This window comes from Rattus norvegicus, chromosome 6 (assembly GCF_036323735.1).
Source record: "Rattus norvegicus strain BN/NHsdMcwi chromosome 6, GRCr8, whole genome shotgun sequence".
Classification (NCBI taxonomy): Eukaryota; Metazoa; Chordata; class Mammalia; order Rodentia; family Muridae; genus Rattus; species Rattus norvegicus.
The window spans coordinates 96,572,068-96,587,427 of NC_086024.1; the positions used below are offsets into that span (position 1 = coordinate 96,572,068).

Below are 15,360 nucleotides of genomic sequence, written 5' to 3' on the forward strand. Positions count from 1 at the left end.
TTCTGGTATCTGCAATAGTGTCTGGGTTTTGTGATTGTATATGGGCAGGATCCCCAGGTGGAGCAGTCTCTGGATGGCCATTCCTTCAGTCTCTCATACACACTTTGTCTCTGTTTCTTCCTATGAGTATTTTGTTCCCCAGAGCTCTCTATAGACTAAAATCTCATTGCACTATGTCTGGTATGGTGTATGCCTCTTTCCATAAACTTTTCTAACATAGGTTTCCACATGAAGGAAGTGGTTGTCAATGTCAGCTACACCTGCACATGTCATCTCTCATGTTTTTTTATTGATCTGTGATGATCTGATAGATCTATGATCTATCATCAACTATGATCAGGTCCCAATCTAAGCTAACTGAATCAGCAGAAGAATCACGGTGAATGGTGTCTGGCTTCCAATGACGTTACAACTTGTTAAACCCAGCATTATTTGAAATACATTATGTCGAGAGTGTATTAGCACACCTACCCTACTGACATGCTAGCTCATCAATACAGGATACAAACTGCTGTCCTCGTGGTCACACAGCTGACTTGGGAAGGCAACTTGCTCTACCCTTTAGAGCCCAGAGGATGTGACCACAAGCTGCCTGCCCAGGAACAAATCTGATTCAATGGTTTCTTGCTTTTGCACCACCTTAAAGTTAATGGTCCTGACATTGGGAGGCTATCTGTGTTGCCTTAAAGCTCCTTAGGTGAGCTACATGTAGTCATGTTGAGAAACACAGCTGGGTGGAACAATTGCAAGGGGTAGTTTCCCTTTTACCAGAGCAAAGGGGGAAGTGTTTGGAAAGGGTTTAGAATATCCTATTTCTGGAGCGGAATGTTTCCTGTCTTTTCATCTCTCTTCACTACCTGCTATGGAGAATTCTCTCCATCACCACTGTCACTGCTTCCCAGAGGAGGCAGTTCCCCTACTAATATCCTCTCTGGTAGGACAAACACCTTTCGCAAGAAAGAATTCTCTGTAGTTAGCTAAAGAACTCATGTTTCACTACCTGGGGGTGAGGGTAGCTTTGAACCTTCTTTTCCCGGGTTCACTAGGACTGTGGGGAGCTTCTGCCGGCATGTTTTGTTACAGTTTGCATCAAGCAGGAGTCTCTCTGCCCTTTAGGATGACCTGTAGTTATGGCTGCTGCCCTGGCTTGGCTCCCACTGATGTTCTGCTACTCAGCTTTACCTGTTACCTGCTGTTTGGTGTTCTGGACTTCACCACTGAGTTTACTACTTCCTATTTCCAGTATTTACAGAAATTTATTGTCTGAACTAGTGGTTCTCCACCTTCCTAATGTTGCAACCCATTAATACAGTTCCTCAGATTGTAGTGACCCCTCGACCATAAAATTATTTTTTGTTACTTCATATCTGTAATTTGGCTACTATTATGAATTGTATTGTAAATATATGATAGACCCTATCATCAGGATCGCCACCCACAGATTGAGCACCACTGGTCTAAAGTTTATTTCTACCACCTCAATGAGTAGATGGAAGGAGTGCCTGAATTTCCTGTTTTGTTATCCTGAGCCAAGATTCCCACAAGCCTCTGTGTGGTTTCATTAATACATATCTGCTCCTGGCTTTCCTACAAATTAATTTTAATATTGGGCAAACCATTTTAACATCCTTGTCTTAACTTCAATTTTTGAAGTGAATTTTTTCCCCTAGTATCCCTGCTTAAGGATTCTACCATTTTCTTTAGTGTCATAAGACTTCTTCCTTATCTGGGAACAGGGAATTCTGCATAAAATGCCCAAATATTGCCTTAGTACAGAAGAGCAGCATCTACATCTAAGAGCAGCAGACATCATCCTATTAGAAGCCTGAAGGCTCTCTGCCTTTTTGTCCAAGGATGATTGAGTGGTGGCCAGGGCAGCCCTCCAGCAGATGCACACTTGTTAATAAGCAGACTCCCCACTGAAAGTAGCTGAAAGAGGCTAATGGTCAGGTCACAACCCTGGTGAGCTAGTGATGGACACAGGATTTGGTGGCCACATGGGTCCTGTTAGAGGACTCTTAATCTGAGAACAGAATACCAAGTCAAAGCTGTGAAAAGATGGGGATGTAGCTTAGTGGTAGAACACTTGCCTAGCACAGCACGGAGTGTGGTTCCAGTGTGGTTGGTAAGAATGGCCAGAGAATGGACTAATAAGAGCCCCACCCCCACACTGTGCAAAAGGAGCCCTGGGGTTGGAATAACTGTGTGCTAGAGACCCAGGAGGCCCGTGTCAGGGCAGAGTGGTGGAGAAGAAGTGAGGTGGGGCCACACTCAGTTGGGAGTTTGGGTTTTGTTCCTACAGCACTGGGTGGACAACACAGGCTTTCAAACTGGCTGCTGAGGTCTCAGTGGCTCTCATCTAGTAGGGGACCCGAGCAGAAGCAGGCAGGTCACTAAGAGATAATGAGTGGCCCTTTAGAAGAAGGTATTTGGTTCTGAGTGAAGGTATATGCTCCCTATTCATATGCTGAGATCCTAATGTCTGAAATTACAATATTAACAGGTAAGGCCTTGGCATGTAAGTGGGTGTTAAGGGGAGAGGACTGTGAATGGGTTTGGTGCCTTTATAAACAATGCAAGGGCTTCCTCAGCTCTGACATGTGACCAGCTGCAAACCAGTAAACAAATCTCACTACACACCAGTTCTCCTGGCACCTTGCTTTTGACTGTCTCAGCCTCCAGGTCTGTGAGAAACAAATCTCTGTGGCCCAAGGCACCCAGCCTATGATACTTCGCCCCCGGGGACTGATACGGCAAAGACGGCATTGTTAAGAGCAAAGGCAAATGTTTGCACAGTTCATCTTTCCAGCATCTGCTAGAATATTTGTGAGCAGTTCTCTGCTTATTTAATCCACTTGGCTCCTGGCTTTCACTTCCCAGTGTGAAACAGTAACTCCTGACTCCAGGCTCCATTCAATACTCTGGCGTGTTGCTATCCAGAGCTGGTCCCCCACTACACACACCCCTCCCTGTGGCTTACTTTCCCCTATGATGCTCCAGACAATGTTACCATAGAAAATTGCACAGGACAAAAGACCCTGAGTGTCCACAGGGAGCTGTGTATAGCACAGCAGGTCACTGAGTTCAGCCAAACAGGAAGTGTGATGCACCATGGCGATGCAGCCAAAGATGACTTTGTTCCAATGGAATCTGCTCAGGAACAGACTGATTCTAAATTCCCTTTCTGTTGTCCACACTCTTACTTGGTTAAAAGTGGGCGTGTCGGAAAGAAAATGGTCTACTGGAGACCTGAAACTTTCTTCCTTTCTTTCTCTTTTTCTTTCTTTTTTGGCCGAGAATGTTTTGTCTTTTCATACAATATATTCTGACCACAGTCTCTCCTTCCCCACTCCCCTAGGTCCTTCCCATCCACACAATTCCATGACTTCTTCCTCTCTCTCTCTGTAGAAAACAAACAGGCAAGCAAACTCATAATAACAATAATAAAAACCAGAGAAAAATAACAAAAAGAATGCACAAGAAACTCCCCCTGAAAAAACCCAAAACCCATAAAAACACAGAATTGGAAAACCATAATATATAAGTAGAAGGTCTGTAAGATTGACACTTTAATTCTAAATATCATTTTTCTGTATGGAGTCCCACCGTCCTTTGCCTCCTTACCCAGACATTGTAGGACTCTTCTGTCATTCTCCTATTAGATACTCACTATTTCTTTTTAAAAATAATGGTATTTTTGCTTTGCTTTGCTTTTATTATAGTCCATTCTTAGGGAAAGTAATTCTAGCAAGGCAGTTAACAACAGTTGATCTCGATCAGGGCTGGGGAGACTGCTCAGCCAGTAAAGGGATTTCCCTACAAGCACAAAGAACTGAGATCCATTCCTAGAATCCATCTCAAAACAAAGCCAGGAGGCTGGACATGGAGGTACGTGTTTACAGTCCCAAAGCTGGTGAGATGGCTATTGTGGTTTGAATAAAAGTGACCCTCATAGGCCCATAGGGAGATGTGGCCTTATTGGAGTAGGTGTGGCCTTGTTGAAGGAAGTATGTTACTAAGGGCAGGCTTTGAGGTGTCAGATGGTCAAGCCGGGCCCAGTGTGGCAACCTCTTCCTGCTGCCTACAGATCCAGATGTAGAACTCTCAGTTTCTTCTCTAGTGCCACATCTGCCTGCATGCTGCCATCCTTCCAGCTATGATGATAATGGACTAAACCTCTGAACTGTAAGCCACCCCCAATGAAGTGTTTTCCTTTATAAGAGTTGCTGTGGTTGTGACATCTCTTCACAGCAATAAAACCCTACCTAAGACACTGGCGTTGGCAAGTCCCAGGTCATTCAAATACTCTGACTCTGGGGAGGGAGGAGGGAGATGGGCTGGGTGTGATGGAACACACCTCTATACTCCCAGCAGAAGTGGACCTCTTTGAATTCAAAGCCAGCCTGGTCTATTTAGCCAGTTCTAGACTAGGTAAGGCTACAGAGTGAGACCCTGTCCAAAACAAACAAACAAACAAACAAACAAACAAACAAAAAAAACACCAAAAAACAAAATCGTTGGATAGCTCCTGAGGAATGACATCAAAGGTGGTTCTCTGGCTTCCATATTCATACATGTGCACACACACTCCTTGACATGTATGCACCATAACATACACAGAGGGAGGGAGGGAGAGGGAGAGGTAGAAGAGGAGAGAGAGAGAGAGAGAGAGAGAGAGAGAGAGAGAGAGAGAGAGAGAGAGAGAGAATGCTCAGGAGTTGGCTTATCTGGAAACAAGAACATCATTGATTGAGACAGGTGGGAGGAAGGGGCAAATTATTCCAGTGGATGGAAAAGTTTAGCAAATACCGTAGAAATGGAAGGGAGAAACAGCCGCCATGAGTGTAAACACATGATGGATTAATTTACGCTCACAGCACTTCTGGTTGGAAAGTCAAACTCCCATCACAACATATTTCATATGACAAAGGGCACTTAAATATCTTCTCAGGAAACACTAATTGCAGGCTTCTGCGAATACTGCTAGAGATGTGCATGTTGCAAACCCATTGAAACACAGCAATTAAAGCTGAGAAAATGCTGCATGGTGTCTTAATAATTTCAAAGCTTCAGATTGAAAATAAAATTCCTATGGTTTCCTTATATCTTCTCTGCCACTTAAAATTGATTGCTAAGCATTCAACATGATGGATTGATTTATAGTTAGGATAATTTTCTGGCCACTTAGCTCAACAGAACCTGACAACACTGTAAACTTATACCAGCTGCTAGGTCCCACCCAGGAATCAGCCCAGGGGATGCCACAGAAAGGCAAAGGAGGCTGGGAAATCTCAGAAGCTCATCTATAAACGGGGGAAGTCTTTCAGGAGAGTGGTTGAAGTCTGAGGTGGACAGCAAACATCAGTCTAGAGTTAAAGAGTGGGGAATGACCAGCATGCAACTTTCTCCCCCCAACCCCCCACACTTCTATGTCCCCCTTTTTTTTATAGAAAAAAAGCAACACCAACCTCCCAGGGCAACACCAGAGCATTCCTTCTCTGTCCAAGGCAAAGACATAGAGAGGTCCATAGAGAGGCAGAGACAGTCAGTGGTACCACAAATGGGCGACAGTGGAGGTGACCAGTATGAGGCCATGTGAAGGTCAACGTTAGCCCCATAACAGCAGAAGCCTCTCTTTGGGTGAGAGCATTTGTTCAATCCTTCCATAGGTTTACTATGTGGGGATGGAAGTTAGTCTCTCAAGGTTGATAAAGATCTAACTGATGAAACCATGAGATAAAAGAGATCAATCAAAAATTGAACTTGGAAATTTAAAGCCTGCACTGACTCTCGGGTCAAACGCATTAAATTAGTGAATACAATTTAAATATCACTATAGACTCAAATTAAGGAAAAAACTTTATGCCCAACAGGTAGCAGACACTTCATTTTCTTCAGGCATGCAGGAAGAGAAAACACCTGAGTCTGAATGGTGGCGAAAATGAGTGTTGAACTGTATGTGAGTTTTAATTACACCTGTGAGGAAATAGGAAAGGGTAACAAATGTTCTGTGCTTCCTACTCAAGTGTTACAAAAGCATCGATGACATCCGTGTATGAAGAACCCAATGGCACAAGGGGACAGCAAGAGAAGAGGAAGAACATTGGAGGCTGAGCTGCGGTTTTGTTTTTGAAAGAAACAAAGTGCTGTATGGAAGCCAAATAGGGAACTGTGGATACAATAGAGGTCCCGGGTCTCAGTGTGCGCAACTCTAGGCTGATAGTTAGAAACCAGATAAACAAATACATTTGGTAAAATAAATGTATATATATTATATATAATATTTTAATATATAATATATATAACATGTATATAGTATATATTAAAATACTAAAATTTGTACAGAAGTGACATTGAAGTGTTACATGGAACAATGGCCATTGGGAATGACATTGTCACGGTAACAGAGACTTCCTCTATGAAGGAGACCCTTAGATTCAGGTAGTTTCACGATTCGGTTCTACCATGCTGTCAAAGATCAGATATTCTTTTACACAAGTTGCTCCAAAAGCAGACAAAGAGGGAAAACGACCCAGGTCAGTCTATCCTATAGGTACAGTCTTGGTTCCAAAATGGGAGGCCAGTACAAGAAAGAGTAACTGTAGATTTCAGTCACTGACACACAGTGTAAGGCAAAAAGCTGCCAGGGGCAGGCCCAGGGGAGCCAGACTGCAGCAAGGGGACACCATGAATGCTAGAAGCATGATCAAATTCAGTGTACATGGCTGTCATAAGGCTTAGGTGACTTAACACACACCATGTCCTTGGCTAATGTTTGATATGGGGCAAATGTTCTATAATTATAACTAATCCTGATGTGGATGTCAAAATAACAAAAAAAAATCTTAGTGAATAACAGAATGTATGGAAGCAAATTAATGCTTTATTTCAAAAAGGCAAAATGGGTTAATGTTAGGAAATCTGCCAGTGTAATTCAGAGCATCGATTAGCCAAAACATGATCGCATGGCTATAGGAATAGATCAGACAGAGTGCCTAAAGCTAAACATGTATCTGGGACTAAAAATAGCATGGTGGTAGAAATATAGAAAATGTCTTTGATAAAGACTATCAGTCAAATTATTCACATAGTATTTAGTGGAGAAACTTTGAATGTATTTCTTTTATTGCAAGAAATAAAAGAAGTGTTGAACCACGTACATTCAGTGTAATACTGGAGGTCATAGTCAATGCAATCAGACAAGAATAAGAAACAGTATATAATCATATATAAATATAGCATTACTATTATAGTAATGTCTGTTCCCTCCAGGTAAGGAGAGATTAAACATCACCACTGAGTATATGTTATAATCATGTACAGAAATCTTCAAAGGTTCAGAAGATGAACACTTAGACTACTTTGGCAAATATGAGGTACAGATGTCCATGCATATGTGTGTGTGCACGCATGTGCACACATATGCACGCGCGTGCGCACACACACGCGCGCACACACACACACACACACACACACACACACACACACACACCATTCTTCTTTACTGAGAATATCCAGTGAGAATTTTGATGCATTTACACAGTGACTGAGATTAGTGAAATTAATTTGACTAGGCATAAAGACTTTACATAAGCAAACTTGAACTCCACTAAGTGCCCGTCACCCCAAGACTCAAAAGCAGGGATATAAGGCATGCATGAACAAGAAACTTAACTATGTAATAATGTCCATCCCCTCCAGGGAAATGTTCAGGGCAACAATCTACAAACTGTACTTTAAAATTTACAGTAAAAAGAAAGAACCATGTAAAATGTAGCCAGTTACAGAAAGGGGAAGACAGTAGACTTTGGCAAGTATCGAGACAAACAGCAATAATAAACATAAATGTGGTTCTGATACAGGAGCCACACACCAAGGAAAGAGAATTAGGTGTTCATAAGTGGGATCATAGGAATAGGCGCTTGAGAGCTGACAGAGGTGCTTCTACAGTTCAGTGTGGGAACAGTCGGCCGTCCCACAGAGTCTGTGGAGAGAACCCAATATGCAAAGAAAAGAATAGAGAATTCACCTTCTGCTATGCTCAAAGCTTCAACTGCACAGGCATTACCGAATCAAATCTGAAGGCAGTGGTTCTCAACCTTCATAATGCCGTGACCCCCTAAAACAGTTCCTCATCCCCAATCATAAAATTACCTCAGTTACTCCTTCACAACTGGAATTTTGCTGCTGTTGTAAATCGTAATGAAAATAGCTGTATTTTCAGATGGTCTTAGGTGACCCCTGTGAATGGGTTATTTGACTGCCAAAGGGGTCACGACCCACAGGTTGAGAACTGCTGGCCTAGCTGTTAAAAGAAACTGCAAAAAGAAATGGAAATGACTTCTGGGCTTTGAAACTTTCTCCAAACCAAAAAGAACAAACCACAGAGTGAAGAATTTCTGTTCAACAAATGGCTTAATGGAGTTAACAAGCAGGCGTCAAACTAGAAGGTCTAAACCAATAATAATGATAATGATAATGATAATGATAATAATAATAATAATAATAATAATAATAATAATAATAATAATAGAAGAGAATGAGCAGGAACCCCCTGGCTGATAGGGAAGGAAAGTGGAAAGCCTGAGTGTAATTAGCCAGCTGAAGTACAATTAGCCCAGTGAAGGAGCAAATGTGTGAAGAGATGCTCATGTTCCTTAGTAACTAAGGGGGCCGGGGGGCGGGGAGAGAAAGGGAGGGAGAAATACTCCTGCTTCTATTAGAGCAACAGAAGTCTGAAATTCAAATATCAACTGCTGACAAGAATGTTTCCTTGCTGGTGTGGATATAAATGGAACCTGGCAATCTGATGAGGTAAATTCGGCAGTTTGAGGGTAAATCGTGTATATAAGCCACTAATGAGGTAGCGATTCATTGTGTGTAATATGGTGTACATGAATTCTGCTGTAGTTTATATAACATTTGTATAAAATACCTTTAAGTTATTTTTTATTTGAAAATTTTATGTAATCAATTTTGGTCATACTCTTTCCTTTCCCCCAACTCCTCCCAGACCCCAACTTCATGCTTTTTCTCCTTCTCTCAAAGAAAGGAAAAGAAGAAAAACAAAACAAAAAACCCAAGATATCAAAATAAACAAACTATTAAAAAATAGCTCTAAGCAAGCAAAAACAATAAAGCAAGGTAAAACCAATGGGGTCTTTTTTTTTTTTTTTTTTTTTTTTTTGTCCAACTACCTCTGGGCATGAGCCCTGCCCTGGGTGTGGTAGGATAGGCCTAGTACTCCTCCGTTGGGGAAAATTTCCCTTTCCCAGAAGGTATCAGTTACATGTAGCTTCTTTGTTAGGCTGAGACTTCGTTTCCACCTTCCCTTCTCAGTGCTGGGCTTTCTTTGCTAGTTTGCCTGGGCTATTTATAGCACTGTCGCGTGGGTGGTGCTGAGCAGCTGGAAGCCACCTGGGAACCTACAGTAACATCTAATGGCTGCACAGGAAGAGACCTTACACAATTCTCAAGACAAAGACAAGTAACAAAATAACAAACAAACTACTGTGGTAAACCTATGTATTCAAGAAGAAATATTTATCTTCGTTACAATTGAAAACATATCCTACCTCCTCCCTGCTTTCTTTTGCTGAGGCAAGGTCTTGCCATGTAGCAGGCTGACCTTGAACAATCCTTCCTCCAGTCCCCATGTGGGTTACAGGTATGTGCCACCACACCAGGCACTCAAACCTATTTCTTAAAAACAACAACAAAAATCCACCTTGTATACTTATAAAACATAACCAACCCTATCATTTGGATCAGCAAGAACTGAGCAGATTAGCCTCCAACTGGTCTTCCTGACAGAGCGATGCCATGTTATAAATGTCTCAGTAATGTGGAACACTGAAGATTAGGACAGAGTTAGCAAGTAGCTTTGTGGAAGTCAGAATAAACTGTTCAGCTAGGTTTCTAACAACTCTGTTTAGCTTTGAACTTTCTACTGCTAAGTGTAATTTAGTGCCTGCATTTACCTGCCAACTGGTAGTCAAGGTCGTGTAGCTTTATGCTGACACAGCAGGGCACACTTTCCAAAGCTACAGGGTCATTGCTAAATGCCATAAACACCCCAGACAGAATGAATAGCTTGCTCCACACCTTTGCGTCTTCAGATGGCTTACTGCCCAAGGCACTCACTCATTCTTCACTAAGCCAAGGCACCACAGTAAAGATTAGTATTACAATGTAATAAAAGAACAAATGCTTGTGTGTTCTCAGATTTTTGTTGGGAGAGAAGGAAGACAATTTGTTGTTGTCTTTTTTATAAAGGACTAAAATCTCTTGCAGATTGACTGTGTGTATAGAAACACAAAATGGAAACTATCACTCACTAAAGCTGCATGAGTTGATTCCTGGGGGCAGGCCTGCAGGCCCATGGCAAACTCACAAGTGTGAGTTACAGATCTCTAGCAGGCTGTGGAGCCCACTGTGACTGCCAGGATGCTAAAGGACCCAATCTAGACAGGAGCTCTTCCTCCTACACAAAAGACTTCCCCATAAAGCAAGAAAGACAGGCTACCAAGAAGGAGGCCTCCAGGATTTTCTGCTTTGGACCCCTAATCCTAAGGATCTCTTTTGAGAGTTTCCTAGTCACTCCTGCAGAGGGAAAAACATGAAGACACAAGGCACAGAAAAATCGAAAGGGGCCCTGACGTAGCTCAGTGAGCAGAGTGCTTGTTTGGTGTGCACAAAGCCTGGGGTCTGACCCCGAGTGTCTCGAAGAATCTAACTGTGTTTGATGCTGTACACCTGCAAGGAGACTGGAAGTTCAGGGCTGACCTCATCTACGTGAGTTTAAAGGCAACTTGGAATACACGAGACCCATGTCTCAAAACAAAATAAAACAAAACACCCAAACAGAAAGAATAGAAGAAAGGAAGAAAGGGAGGGGGAGAGGAGGAGAGGGAGGAAGGGAGGGAGGAAGGAAGGAAAAAGAAAAAGAAGCAAAAGCAAAAAGTTAAATAGATTACCCCTTTCTGGAAAACGAGATTGCTGTCATGTTACAACTTAACCAAGTACAGGTCTGCCAACTGAACATATTAATTATAAAGTCTCGAGATTCTGGTTCACTTGTTCTTTAAGGGGTAAGAAATTAGGAAAATGACACTTTGATTTCCCAGGAATCTCACTGATTCTCCTTCTATTCCTCTTAAAAGTGTCTTTTCTTTCAAAGGTTGACTCAAATATCATCTCAGCTGGTTGGCACCACTGACCACCTCAGGTATATCCTGGCCTCTCTGTGCTTCCTGTCCAAACATACTCTACTGTACTTGTGCCATTTGATGGGTATCTTGCTTCCTCTGTAGAGTGGTGATCCCAGAATCCCACCTCTGAATTCATCCCATTACAAAGTATGTGCTGACTATGTTTACAGAGTTAGTTTTAAGTTTGAGGAAAAGTTTCTAGGAGCTACAGTAGGGTTTCAGTTCTACAGTGTGTATATGTGGTGTGATCATGTGTGTGAAACTATATGTGCATACGTGGATGCTGTAGGGAAGAGAGGGCAGTCAGAGTTCTTCAGATGCTCCCCCACCTTACCCCTTTGAGGCAGAATCTCTCACAGGCCAAGAATGCACTAAGTAGGTTAGACTGGCTCTCCCGTGAATCCGAGATTGACTTATACTCTGGTTCCTCAGTGCTGAGATTGCAAGCATGGGTCCCACACTTGGTCTATGGTTTCTTTCTTTTTACAAAAAACAAAACAACCATTCTGAGGCTTGAACTACTGTTCTCATGCTTGCAAGGCAAGAACCGTACTAGCTCAGGTCTATTCCCAGCCTGGATTTGAGTTCTTAGGAAGTCTTATAGAGGTGGCAGGGACAGCAATTGCATTGAGACTCCTAAATATTTTTAAATGACACTGATGAGATAAAGTAGAGCAGTGAACAAGTGCAAGGTCCAGTGGTTCTTTACCCACTGTTTTTCTTAAAGGTGGAGGACCTGGAACTGGATTTAGGAACTTGTACACTGTAGGCAAGTACTCTGCCACTGGGCTATGCTCTCCGCTCAACATTTTATTAACTTGTTTTCCATTTTTGAAGCAGAAGCTCACTAAGTTGACAGGCTGGCCTTGAACTTGCGATCTTTCCTAAGCTTTTCAAGTTTCTGTGGATTAGTAGGTTCTAATACTTCTTAGAAACATTTTCTGTTTGGGGCATCTCATAATTCAGAGGCTGAAAAGAACTAGAGGACATGAAAGGGATATACAAAAGGTAATTAATGCTAAGTGAATCTGACTTGAAGCCATGAGAAAGTGAAAACATAATTCACAGAATAAGAGAAAACATCTGATTGATCCAGAATATGTAAAAAGTTCTTGTAGTTCAACGACGGGATTAACCCCATTTGAAAATGGCCAAACATGAGTGAATTCTACAAAGAAATGTAAACAGCTGAAGAGTACATGAGAAAATGTTCAGAAACCATAAGTCATGAGCAAAATGCAAATCAAAACCCCTAAGATGAGTCGTCTATGTATTTGTGTGTATATGTACATGTGTACATATAATCTGTCTGTGAGGATGCAGACAAACTAGACTCCTGGTACATTGTAAAATAGTGAAGCTACCTTGTTTCTTTCCATGTTTCACTTCCTGAAAAGCTGTAATAAATGATATTAAATAAGGACAGATGTGCAAATCAGAAGAAAGAAACAAAACCTGAAGAGCCTACATTTACATTGTGTTAAATATAGTTTCCTCAGGATCCAGCAGGCCCACTGCTAGATTAAGTACATGAAATCATGTATCCTCACAGTTATTGAAAATAGTAAAAAAAATGGGAAAATTCCATTCAAATGATGGGGTAAGTACAGCATGTTACTCTAATGGAGTGATAGTCAACTATAAGAGTGTTATATTGATACCTGCTACAAATGATGGTTAAGAGGAACAAATTAGATATGAATGAGCACATCTTATTTGACTCCATCTATCTGAAATACACACATGAGGGGCCACTATGAAGAACTAGAAGGTAGATTAGTGATTTGTGGGCCCTATGTGAGAGGAGGAAGGGGAATAGGAGCTAAAGGGCAGAGAGCTTCTGTCAGCAATACTGGAAATGCTCTCAGGCTGCACTGTGGTGACAGTAATGTAAGTGAAGAAACAGCCCGAGGACTATGGATGTCAGAATGGTGGATGCTCCAGTTTGTGAATTGTGTCTGAATAGAGCTGTTACAAAACTTCACCAGCTGTGGTCTGCTGGTCCCGACTGGTTCCAGTTCAGACATAGCTGCCTGTTCTCTCACTCAGTTCATGTGTGGACTCACCAGAGCGGATTCAATGTTTTCGAAGATAATTTTCAGGAGAAAAAAACCTCCCTCTTTGAAAAGATGTACTTTTCACATGGATCGTAGAGTTCCAGAAAGAGTTGTCAGCAGCGAGAGGATTTGCATCAACACTTCTGCTTGGACAAGAGCACTACTGAATTTTACAAGAGTGTAACAGACCCAACAGAGCCGAGACCTTAGCACAAATGAGGGAAGTACCATTCAGACCATAAGACTCAACTTGTGGACAGCACCACCCGCCAAAAACAAACACACAAAAAAACACACAAAAAAACCGAGAACACAGACCTAATCCATCAAAGCCCACAGGTCTGGGGAAGCCTAATGGACTAACCTTGCTCTTTGGCTTCTGTAGTTCTCCTTCTGACTAACTGATCTCGCTAACTGAAGTATGTCAACTCCGGGTGTTTTTTGTGCCTAAAGGCTCATCGTGAGAGAAAAGACTACACTAGGATTCCAGATACCCGGTGCAGCCACTGGCCAGCCAATAAAGACTGTCTTTTGGGTTGAAACTATGTCTGACTGGTCTTCTCTGGTGGATACCACACAACAGAATGACAATGGAGGTTATCAAGAATTCTTGTGGAAAGGTGTTTATGAGTAAATGAGAGAACTTAACTGTTCCTTCCAGTGGGCACTGTACTGTCCCTGAAGCCTATATAAGAGAAAAAAAAAACCCTTGTCAGTAAGTCTTACTAAAGTGGGGTTGTTTTTCTTTGAGGGTTTCTCAGTCATTTCCATCTACTGTAAATAGTATTCTCTCCAGTGTTTGAGACCTAATTATTCACCTAAAACATTTAAAGAATGTCAACACATTTTTCCTACCAAATTGGGCTAAATTCAGCCTTTTGGTAATCATTCTTGTGGTAACTTTATGCAGTCTCGGAGTTTTAGATAACATTTTCTGAGGCTGTTCAAGCCAAAGCACAGGGAGTCACTACTTGTTCTTTCCCAATCATCAAGGCGTGTTACCAGCTCTACCCTCATCACATCTCCGAGATTAGACTGTGGTTTCCCTTCTCCACTGCTGCCCACGCTGACCGCCATCCCCTCGAGGATCCTGGAAATATCTACTGAGTATCTCCCCGGTTTTGCCCTTATCCCTCCTCAGTGTGCTCGCTGCACAGTGACCAGAGAGCCCAGCGAAATCTACAGCTGCAAGTCCTTCAGAAATGTGTGGTCCCAGCATAAGACCTCTGATCATGGATCTTCACTTCAGGAATCTATGCCCGCAAGAAAAGTCAGACCTCTGCCAGATTTAAAGATCTACTGAAAGACTGCAAAACTGCAAAACCCCATGCAGTGTTTAACAGCATTTGGTGTGGGTAAGCTCTTCTTTCTGTCTCTGGGACGATGGAATGAATGGGCACTTAGGGTTTATCGTCAGGGGAAGGGGAAACAGAAATGCTCAAAGTTTGAAACTTGCCAACACCAGAAGGCCGGAGTTCTTGAGGCTTCAGAAGCCCAGTTACTAGGTCCTGAATGGTAGCACACATCTCCACTGCAGAGACTGTGCAGTGAACTGAACGCTGACTTCTTGGTTTTAGTTCAGTGTTGTCTGCACAGGCAGTAGAGATGTGATGGATCTTGGGGATGCCATCTAACTGCCAGCCACTGAGAGAAATGCCAGTGGGGCAGCCAGAGACACATCGTGCTGGCCCTGGAGGCTGCTGTTGCTGTTGGCTAACACCACGATTGGTAGGAAAGCCTACCTCTCTGGAAAGTTGTGCCTCCAATCAAGCGCAGTGTTTGCTGCCAACGGTGCCCACTGAGCTGGGGGTAATCGGAAAACCAGGTCCTCATCATAAGTTCTCAGTGAGATGAAGTTTTTGCAGCTTTTATTGGCCAAACAAATATTTTTCTGGCTCTAAGAAGTGGTATAAAATGAGAGAAAGTGCTCTGTGTAGTCAGAAGAGTAGGACTGACTTAAACCTCCTTTGTGTCTGGAGTTATCGTATTAAAAACATTCCCAAGAGCAGGTGATAAGAGGACATGAACACTTCCCCCTGATCCCCAAACTCAATTTGACTTTGGCTTTTGCGCAGGTCACTACAGGTTCCTGG

At 42.4% G+C, this 15,360-nt stretch overlaps 1 protein-coding gene and 1 pseudogene across 1 annotated transcript in view; both read right to left on the reverse strand.

The window, feature by feature from the left end:
• The window catches only part of Ppid-ps7 (peptidylprolyl isomerase D, pseudogene 7), a 33,857-nt pseudogene extending 19,513 nt beyond the window's left edge, over positions 1 to 14,344 (reverse strand).
• Positions 1 to 15,360, reverse strand: part of Rtn1 (reticulon 1) — a 220,204-nt gene that overhangs the window by 72,931 nt on the left and 131,913 nt on the right. The gene's annotated exons all lie outside the window — the stretch shown is intronic.